We start from the raw sequence: 11,488 nt of genomic DNA on the forward strand, positions 1-11,488 counted from the left end.
TCCAGAGGTTCATGACAGGGTTCCTGAAATGTCTTAGGTCCTAGAGAGGGTCTGTCTATGCAGTCCTTGATAGCTTTCAGTGAGTCAGGATGTTCTTGACAAACCCAGAGTAGGATGTAGGGGTTTGAGAGATGTTTCAGGAAGTCTCCTCCGGCTGTAAGAGGGACTCTAGAGAGGTTTCTGGATTTTGTGGAGGGTCTTTTGTGTCTGTGGTTGATTTCTGGGATCTTTGAAGAGGTCAGAGGATTTTTTTAGAGGACCTTGAAGATCCTTAAGGTCTTTTAAAAGGTTCTTGGGGTCTTTGAGTGTGTCCCAGCTGCCCTTGAATACAATGCTGCTTGGGTTTTGAGGCTTCTGGTGAAGGGTCTATGTATTAGAGATGGTCTAGGGACCTGTGGTGTGTTCAGGAACCCTTTGATAGGATTCATTAAGTGAATGCATTTTTGGTTGACTTCAGGCCGGAGGTTTAAGAGTTGAGGAAATTCCAGGAGGTTCCACTGGACCTGGAGATGGTTCTGTGGATTTCTGAGGGTTCAGGAGTTTTTAATGCAATTGTATTACAAAAGATCCTGGGTTTTGGAACAGGTCAAATAATTAGATTGTAATTTATTTCAATATAAATTAATTTAACAGAAAAAAGAATTTAGTTTTTAAAGACATTCATTTTGGAACTTACCCTTCATGTTAATGTTGCCTGACATCTGCTTTTATCAGCTGGAGAAGCTGCTGCCTCATGTTTGACATGGTAAGAGTGTCATCGTGAGTTTTATCAGAAAACTTAGACCACTGAGCACTGGAGCTTTCAGCACAATTGCATGGAAATAAACTCAGGATTACTGTCAGTTAGATCATTGACTGGCAATAATCCCTCCAGGATTTAACACCAGAGAGAGCATCACACCAGCTGAGGTTAACTGGTGAGCATGATGCATACAGCCTCAGATATCTGGTGCTCAACGATTTCTCAGATGATAGAATATTTTAGACAGTGCAGCACAGTGCTGGTGCGTCACTGCCACCTAGCAGAAAACGACAGCATGTGGCTGATCAGGCTGCTACTTCCAGCGTTGGCAGTGGAGCAGGACCTTTATGGAAACATTTTGCTCCCAGTGCTGACAACAAAAGAACCAACATGGTGGGAGACATTTTGGAGGTTTGCTGTTGGTTATCATGGTCCAGTACATCTAAAACCTGCAGGTGTTTGTAGTTTCTACTGGAGCAGATACAGGAGGCTGTTTAACAGACTGCATACTGTAGGAACCAGTCTCCTTAAAATATATTGACTTTAGTTTGAGTCCCAGTTAAAGTTTCACACTGTATTAAAATGAATACAAACACTTTATAATCTAAAAAAAGGGGCAAAAAATTAAGTTCTCACTCAAAACACATCTAACTTTAGACTTTCTCTAGAAAACCTTATATTATTATACTGTATATGTACACTTTTTGCAGCAATGTCTTTACCACTCACTGGTGCAAGTCCAATATGTTGGGGCAGTAGGAGTGTGTGTGTGCACGGACTCATTCTGTCACATCGTGTGTTTGTCACTCCAACATTGAACTTGAGCCCTGTCCAGTCTGATTAATGAGTTCTTCCCTCTCAGCTACACCTGTCTGCTTGTTTGACACCAGCAGAATCACACCCACACAGTACAGATGTTCACTGTGTGTGGCCGATGGCTCTGAGCTGAGACGTAGTAAGACCTGATCTGTCACAGTACTACTGCAGTCTGATTCGTATTCTCCTTCATGTTCATGCAGATTGCTTCTGAGGGGCATCAGTTCTCAGCTGTTAGTCAGGGACTTGTCACTGACACACAGTGAATAACAACGGACCTCCCACTAGGACTGGCCAAGTGAAATGAAGTGCTCCTGCTTTGCCGGAAAACGTTTCAGAGGATCCTATGGCAGATCCTTCTCTCTCCTGAGGGTCAGCTGCTGCTTCAGACTGTCCATTGATATCATCTTAAGATGTTAACAGTACTATCAGCCTCAGCCCTCAGCAGTGAAGCAAACCAGCCAGGTCAACACAGGGCGAAGCGCTGCAGTGTATGGTAACCTGCTGCTGGAGGGGAAGGTTAAAGCAACATTCACATGGTGCGTGTTTTAGACAAAACACCTTCTAGTGATTTTCCCTCCTAATCTGAGGGAGGGGATTAGATTAAATCTGCTGCATGGCGACTGTGACATCACCACCAACACATTTCACAATGCAGAAAATGTTTTGTAGTTTAAAAGGAGCTAAGTGACTTTAAGTGTTTCTACAATGTTTTGTGTCACGTAAGTTAATAAACAGCTCATTTATAACGGATTTGAATGTGCAGTTTTAGTGCCCCACGCTGCAGTTTCTCCTTCACACGTCTGACCCATGGGTGGATTGCTGAACGGGCCTACCAGACCCAGGAGATTAGAGGCCCCTGGACCCCAGAGCCTCTGTGTGAAGTAACTATGAGTGTGACGCTCCTCCAGGTATGTATGCCATGCGAGAGAGCTCGCCTGAAAACCAAAACTGAGACCCTGAATGGTCTCCCTGTCAGTTCCAGGGTGAAAGGACACAGGACCTACCAGCACAAGAGAGCTGAGAGAAGAACTGAAGCTGGATGAGTTCAAAGGTGAGGGAGGCCACCGACAGCCTTCGTGCCCACAACGAAATCATTAGCGACCTTAAAATAAGTTCATGTGAAGCAGAAGCTGAAGGAGGTCCAGATGAACTCTGCTACCAGACTAAATCTGGAATCTGCGACCACCAGGCTTCCCTGATCTGTCAGCGCTCTGGTTTCAGCTGAAGACATCCACAGAGGAACTGGAGAAGCAGCCGCCAGCGCAGCAGGTCAGTCCATCTGATTCTGGAGGAGAAACAAGGTCGCCAAGCTCCAGGCTGCTGTGGATGTGGCCGTGGAGCAGCTGGAGGCCCTGCTTCAAGAGTTGGAAAAAGTCCTGCAAAATAAGGAGTGGGAGCGGGAGGAAAGGTTTGAGGAGCAACAGGAGGCCCAGGAGGAGGAACTGATTTGTCAGGCTGTCATCTCTGGACGAGGAGTAGGCCACTGTGGTTCTTAATGAACCACAGCTAAAATATTCTTTTATCTCCTTGATGAACCATTTATTCAGTGATTTAGTGTTAACGCCTGATGCTTTTTGAGATTTTCAGTTGAAAAACACTGTGAGAAACTAGTGAAACAGTATGTTAAATCAGAATTGTGGTCATTCAAAGTGATGATGTTCTAAATCATGGTTATGATACACAAGGTCACAGTTTACGTAAATTGTAGATGATCAGGTACTAAATCTAAATTATGACTCAGCTTCATCCTATTAGGACAGAGTTGACAGTAGTCTCATAACTTGGCCTTTAAATGTGACAGTTTTGACACAATTTTAACTCATGTCCACTTGATAAATTAGTCTACCTTATATGATCTAGCTAGTCTAATCATTCATAAGATAAACTAATAGTATGAATTTACAAAATCAGTATTTTGAGGTAGTTTCCCATAATTTCTACTCCTAGTTTTTCCCGCTGTCTTATTATCTTGCCTTAAAAGCTTAGCATGTTTCATATTATCAGTTTTAATGTACTAATTCATAACATTATTTGTAGGTAACAAAGCGACAAAGTCGGTATTTTGTCTGAGTGGTGGCTTATAGCTTTAAGAATGAGTGTTTTCTTATCGTCGATTTTCCTGCGTTTCCGCTATTTTAAAAATGCGCCTGGCACTAATGGCCTTCCATACACAGCTCCAGCAGCGCGCACTAGAGCGTGCAGGAGGGTGGTGCGGTCCGGGGAGAGGAGGCCCGGAGCTCCCCCCGGTGTTTGGCTCAAGACGCGTGATCAGGTGGAGGAAAGTGTCCTTACAGAGGAGGGGGCAGACATATACGGCGAGGGCAGTGAACGCAACACTGGACCGCAGCTCCGTCTCCTTCACAGGGAGCTACCACGGCTGTCGCTTGGTCCCGGCCCCGCCGTGGTCCATGTTCGAGGACTCGTCCTCCAGGGGTGCTTAGAGCCGCAGCAAGCGGTTTATTTACTTGAGAGAGGTAAGACGGATTCGGGTTTAATCCCAAACTGAGCGCGCACGGAGCGCTCGTGGACAGGTGCGTCTCCAGTTAAAAGTTGAGCAGGATGAAATGTCAGTCAGCTAGAAACTGCGTGCATGTGGTGCACGGTAATATGGCAAAGCAGTACTGATTCAGCTCGGTTGGTTTGTCCTACGTCTTTAATCTGCTCATTTTGCCTGATCACAGATCAGTGAAGGCAAATGCTCAAGTCTGGGCGACTGGAAAGTTTACATGTAGATTTACTGCATAAAGGACGTGCACATTTGATTATTATTAAGTTCAGGCAGAGTAAAAATGCCCAGCTGAGGATGTTGTACCTGTGTCACCTGGTCCAGTTTGTGCTTCCTCATCTGGCTTTTGTTCACCTCCAAGCTTTTTATGCACAATATCCTCCTTGTGCTTCTTGTCAGTTTTGTGTTTGTTAATTAGTCCCATGTGTTTTACCTGTGACTCTACACTATAGTACTGTAACTAACAGTTTTCTGAGTTGCTCATCTTGCAGCAAAAACATTTCACAGATGTAACCAAGCAAAAAAAAAAAAAAAAAACTCAAGACTGTTATTTTATTTATGGAGTGACTCAGACTGTCAGTATGTGCTCATTACACAAGACTCTATGATGCTTAAACTTCCATTTTATTTAATTATGGACTTTATTGTTGGTGTATTTTTAGACTAATCTGAGTTTGCAGGCTCAAGTGGCAGTGCAGTGACTTGTGTGTAAATCCCTGTGAAGAAGTAAAAACCCTGCTGTGGATGTAAAGACGACTGGGACAAGGTTATAATTCTTATAAAGGTACCAGTTTTCACCCATAAATCACTAAAGCTGCACTTAGTGTGTAAAATCATAGTGTTTACAATCCCACTTTTACAATAGCTGTCAGTTTGTGTAGTTTGTACTGCTGTTGAGCTGCACTGCAGTTCAAAAATAGGTGTTATTTAGCCTGCCCTCATTGATACAGATCAGTTGGACAAAACAATAGAAACACGTAACAGTAACACAACCATTTCCTCAGTGAAACTGAATATGATCACCTTCATGACGGATGATTTATTGCACTAGCTGTTCCTAATAATCTGACAACTGGGGCGTATTATGTCTCACATCATTAAATTCCAGTGTGAGATTGATATTTAATGTAAAGCTGCCAGAGACCCAGCTCACTGCTACTGCATGTTTTTTATCATTGCGTACTTTATTTTTGTAGCAGCTGTTTCCAAATAAGTCGCTTCCATAAATTTTAGGTGCAGAAATCACAGATCTCCCTGTAGAGCAGTCACACCCCACCTGGTAACATCTGGTCCACCTTTGGTCTGAACGCAGCCGATCCTGTTGCATCACTTGTCTTTTTATTATGGAAACACGGTTTTTGAAAATAAAGTTTCAGAGTCTGGCGTGTACAGACAGTTTGATTTGATCAAAATGTTTTGTTGCTGCAGAGGTGACTGAAAATAGACGCACACTCTCTGAAACTTTCATGAGCTTTTCCCAAACCGTTTTCACTGGAAATGAGTTTAGTCTACTGGTGCTGCCAGAGAGCAGGACACATGAATCGGCTGGTGGATTAGTCTGTCCACACCAACCTTCTCCTCCTCTCCCTCTTCCTCCTGCTCTCACTAGACTTCCTTAATGCCCACATGGGTGTAGCAGATAAAAAGGTCCAGACATGCAGGACAATGAGCAGGAACTTTTTGGTGGCTGCTTCCTTTGACCTGTTTGACCAGTGCTACATCACTAGACCTGACATAGGTGGTGGAAGCTACAGTTTGGTCTCTGGTCCAGGACATTGAGCTTGAATTCCATTTTGTAGGTGGATGTTTAATATACACCGTCAGTGCCCTGGTGTCTCAGTGTTGGGCTGAAGATTTTCTGCTACTGTGATCTGAGTGATGTGCGTCACAGCAGAGGTCAGGCCAGCAGACAGATCGTTGCCCAGCTGAGCCACATCTGACTCACAACATCTCAAAACAGATGGGCTGTACAGACTAAACTCCAGTGGACAAAGTGCACAGCTTACACGGAGGTGATTTATGTGTGGTACTGGAGAAGTCTGACTGCAGTTAACTGGTGCTGCTGGGACTGTGTTGCAGACAGAGCTGTATGAAAATATCAATACACTAGAGTATCATAATATTACATTTTGTGATACTGTATCAGTTCTCAAAAACACGATATCGACTTTTAATCAGTAGCTCACATGCCAAGTAGTGCTGGTCCTTGTTCTGGCTGCATAAAAACTACATTTTTTTACAGGAGAATTTATGCATATGGTGGTGTGTTGCTTATTTTATGACAGTTTTTCTAAAACTAGGTTTTAAAACAATCGCAACATATCGTCTTGTTTACAGTATCGTGGTATATCGAATTGTAACTGATGTCTCGTGACATGCATCGTATCACTAGATTCTTGTCAACACGCAGCCCAAGCTGCAGATCACATGAGGACTGACTGGCTCTGCGGTCTCGTCTAGCTCTCTTCTGCCAGTGGGAAGGGAAATGGAAAGTGGCTTTTTGGAGCAGTACTTCTAGTGTACAGTGTCTTTTTAGTTAGAAGCTAACCCCAACCCAGTGCAGTCACACTGAAGTCCACCGTTGTCAGCAAGGTGTAAAAGATTAGGCTTGTCCAGCATGAGACATAGTGGATTTCTCCAGACTTTCCTGTCCTGACTCAATCTGCATATGGTACATTTGAAGAAGCTTGTGGTTTGGGCTCACTGTGCAGATACAGCTGCCACATTCCGACATGTTTATAACATCATCTGAAACTGGAGCAGCAGGATTTGAATTAGCCCTGCTGCAGCTGCAGGACCACGGTTAAGTCTGTTTGGTTAAAACTGAAGAATAACCTCGGAGCTGAAAAGTTGCAGAGGTGCCAGGTCAGAAAATGGTATGTGAGCCCGGGTTGGGACTGGACCAGAGGTGAGCCAGTGTGCCAACCTAAGAAGTGGCTCAGCACTCACTGCCTCCTGACTCATCTTTATCAAAGTCTGGAGGATGGGAGGAACAGAAGCGAGCTTCCTCTCTGCTTCAGTGTAAATCTTAAAGTGCTGTGTGGCTAATCGCGTGTCATATGACCTCTGACATAACATATCCTCTCTGTGAGCAGCCCAGAGAGACTGCAGGCATCTCATCTCTCCCAGTCCAGAGCGGCGCTATCTGAGAGCAGGTCTGCCCAAAGATAAAACAAGTTTTGCTTTTACTCCACAACCTTTATGGTTTTTATTGAAATTTGTGTTCTTATGAAGTTGTCGCTCCTCAGTGCTGGCTGGTTTGTGCCACCTGGTGCTCATGGTCCACCTGATCAGAGCAGCTGGCATGGCTATAGACTGGTGGTGGTGCAGGTGATGCCATGGCTCTGCTGTCATTTGTTTCTTTGTTAGTTTGTTTTATTTACAACACAATGCAGTCTGTCGCTGAGTGTGGCCAAGAGGTTATTTAAGCGATCTCGCCCTGTGCTACATGTGAGGTACTTGTTATATTGTCCTGCTCAGTCTGTTGGCGCCTTCAGGACCCCTCGGCGTCATTCCTCTGCCGGTTAGCTCGACCCTGACACAACATGCAAGTACATTAACACTGAGATCTAATCTCGTTAAAATGAGCCACTGTCCTCTCCTGACTGTTACAGTAATTAGTTAAGGTCAACGATTACATAATGCTGCGGTGCCGATGCCGAACCTAAGCTGTGGTGTCAGTGTGTGTGTGTGAGTGACTGGGTGTTCATGTGGATCGAATGCCCCTGTTTGTTCAGATCCGTTTCCTGTGTGTGTGTGTGTTGCCCAGGGGGCTGCGTAATGGGTGGATGCTCGGCCTGCAGCTGGAGTGGGGCTGCAGGGCACCAACGTCCTTCTGATAAGGCTTATCGCTGCTGGGTCTGCACATGACAGTTAAAGACACAGCCACAAGAAGCTGCAGTATCTGATGCACTTGTCCTGTTGCTCTGCTTTCCTGAAACATAACAGCCAGCATTATGAGGAGATGAATGAAAAACTGGGAGGATAAAATTAAACCTTCAGAATAACTCAGGTCCTGGTTCACAGTCCTCAGCCTTCTAACTTCCCCTTATACTTCAGCAGCAACAACAACAGCCCCACTCTTTTTCTAAAAAAAAAAAAAAGCCTGATCTCTTATTTTAAACGTCTGCTCTCTCAGTTAAATCAAACAGAGTTTTGCAGGAACTGACTCTGGTCTTGCATTGTCCATGTCCAGCTCCATGTTGTAGTTTTTTTTTCCTGGTGTAGCTGAGAGACACCACGTCCCGTCCCACTGCCACTGGGTTTATCAGAAACAGTCAGACTCCAGCTCGGTGTCATTATAATGTACATAAATGTTTTTATGTTCTTATCATTTAACCTTTAACTGTAAGAGCACTTTGTCAAGTTTTTTGATAGTAATCTAAATCTAATCTAGAGTTATAAACACGTACTGAGGTTAAATTTGGCCAGAGCTCAGTGTTTGTCTTGTCAGATTATAAATGTTCACGCCCTCCCTTCCCAGTGAAAACCAGGTACTGATTAATTTTTGTATAACAGGCTGGATCCTAAGATCAATAAACTCCTTAAACTCTTGGATTAGCTGCTACAATCAGATGATAATCTTACAGTTTATGATGCATCCCTGCAGATTAAACTGTTTATAAAGTGTTTAAAACTAGTGCAGTGGCAACATATATGTGAATGCACCGGTAATATTTGTCCAAAACCATCACATATATCAGTAAAACACTGGCTGAGCAATTTTGTATGTTTCCCTAAGTGAGGTTTTAAGTCTGTGTGTTTTCACAGAACTTCTTCCACCACTGCACTGCATTATAAATTAATTTTTTTTGCTTATTACTTTGGCCAAGGAGGTTGTATGCTCCGGTTTCTGGGTGTGAAAGAAAATGTGATAAGGCCTTGGGACCTTTCTCAAACAAACCAAAGCAGCCGTTTGCGTCTGTAGCACAGAGGTGTGAGTGGAGGGTGGTGAGGACCTGGTGCCGTTGGAAGGACGACTCACTGTGCTTTTTGCAGCCTATAGAGTGTGAGGGCGAGCTGAGGTCATCTGATAAACCTTCATTTTAATCCTCCTGTGAGACCAAGGTGGGGATTATTCACAGCGATTGTTGTCTCAGCGCCGTTTGTGTGTCACTGCTGTTGTCGTCCATTTGATGAGAGCAGACTTTAAGCTCCCGTGTGACTTCATCGCTGTCAGCACCTCACAGTCACAGCGCTGGCCGATTACATAAGGATGGATTTATTGTTCTTATGTTTCATGTCTGGTGTTCGGGAGCTGCGGGCAGCTGTCAGCAGCTGCCTGAGACCAGACCTCAAAGCCTGTAGTCCAGAAAAACCAGCAATGCCACTGGTGCATGTAAAGGTCCTGGAGGCAGGTACGTAAATAACAGAACAAACCCAGAGGATAAAGGGAATGTTGATGAGGAAAGAAGCAGAAGGAGCAGACTACAGGAAAGGAGGATGGGAAAAGTAAAACTAAGGAAGGAAGAATGGAAGGAAGCAAGACTAGGAAATGAGAAGGGACTGGAGAAATAGATGGGAAATAATAGGGAAGACGAGATCATGAATGAAGCAAAGAAATCAGGAGCAAAGGGAGATAAAGACAAATAAGAGCCAGCGTAAAGGCTTGATCTGTCTCACGAGAGTGTGAAAATTAACTGTTGTAAAATGTAAACAAAGATAATAAAAGTCCCAGAAGAGGATGAGGCAGCGATGTAGCTTGAACCAAGTCATGTGTGTTAACCAGATCACCGGTGAAACCAGCTAATCAGGACTTCGTGCTCAACTTGCAGAGAGGATGACATGACACTGAGGTGATCTAAGCACCTGACCTGGGCTGATACCTGATGTTCTTAACGAGAGACTCAACGGATTGATTAAACAGGCTCTGACGGACCTTTACATCTAGTAGGAGTCTCCTCGGGTCATCTGTCAGCGCACTGTGACATTTCTTCTTCTTTGTCACTGATTTTGAAATACAGCCTCTATCTCAGCTAAACAGAGCGACGTGGATGTGACAGAGGAGGCTGCAATGTGGTTTTTCTGTCTGCATATCAGGTGATTGGCAGGAAACTGAGCTGAGACACGCAAAAAACTTTTCATGACTAAATTATAAAACAGGAGAAAACCACATTGCCCCTGAATGTTTACACCTTTAAAATAACAAATAAAGTGGCCCGGTGTGACTTGTGCCACCTGGTCACACATGCTCAGTCCCTTCAGCTAAGCTGATTAGGGCAGTGAGCTTTCAGCAGACCCTCTGGCTCTGACAAGGACTAATTACTGCTGAGGGACACGGACGAGCTGCAGCTGCACGCACACGGGCCCGATAGTTAAAGCCGGCTCTAGTGAAGTCAGAAGTAATGTCATGAACCCTGGCATGCTTAGTCTCTGTTCAGCACTTGTTTTAAAACCCTTTCCAAACTCAACTGGACAAAATCTATGTGGTCAGACGACATTTAGCCAAACAGTAACACCTCCTGTTGTAGCTTTGTATCTTAGGTTTAATTAGAGTTTTCCAGGAAGTGAATAGTATACAGTGTACTGAATGGTAATTTTATTGTCAGCAAGCAGAAATGTACTTCTAACAGAAAATGATGCAGTGAGTTTGCTGTGCCACGACCAGCCTGTGCACGTGGACAGCACACCTGAAAATCAAGCTGAATGTACATACTGACTTTTTAAAGTTACCATAACTGAAAACTGATCAAATTTTCAAATATACAAATAATATAATGATAACTTTATTTCTGCAGCACCTTTACAAACTGAGAACAAGAAAAGGATTAAAACAGTTCAGGTGAATAAAAGTACAGAGAAGGAAACAGAATAAACGACACCACAAAGATATAGGATAAAAATAAACTGACAACAAAATAGAATTAGTTGTTGGACGTTGCAGTGTGAGCATGAAGGCTTTTGCACATTTCCAACCTGAATCACTGACATTCAGTTATATTTTCATTATGTCAGTGGAGCTTCTTAACTTTTTTTTTATTCTTTTCATGTTTTTAAAAAATGGATGATCTGATAAACACAAACACTGGTTGCTGTTTACTTAACATGCATCCAAATTCCAAACGGCTTTTGATCTAATTTTACTGGGATGCTCTGCTCTCTGGGGGCAGTTTGCTGGTCAGAGGGGGGAGGTGGGGTTCGTCCCTTGTGATGCGTCTCATGATTGTGGTGCCTCATGGCTGCTGCTCAGTGTTTGGCCTCAGAGCACCACAGGGCTGTCACACTGTTGCCTTTAAAACCTGAATTCCCGTTTGTCTACGGGTCACATGATGCTTTCCTACAGGGCGCCGTGGGATCATGTGGAGGGGTTTTCTCAGCCCTGAGCTCATTTGTGTGTGTTGTTTGTTTGTTTGTTTGTTGACAGACTGGCCGAGGGCGGCAGGATGCTGTGGCTGGCGCGCCGTCCCCCTCCTCCGGGGGCG

Source organism: Monopterus albus, unplaced genomic scaffold, assembly GCF_001952655.1.
Source record: "Monopterus albus unplaced genomic scaffold, M_albus_1.0 scaffold16.1, whole genome shotgun sequence".
Lineage (NCBI taxonomy): Eukaryota > Metazoa > Chordata > Actinopteri > Synbranchiformes > Synbranchidae > Monopterus > Monopterus albus.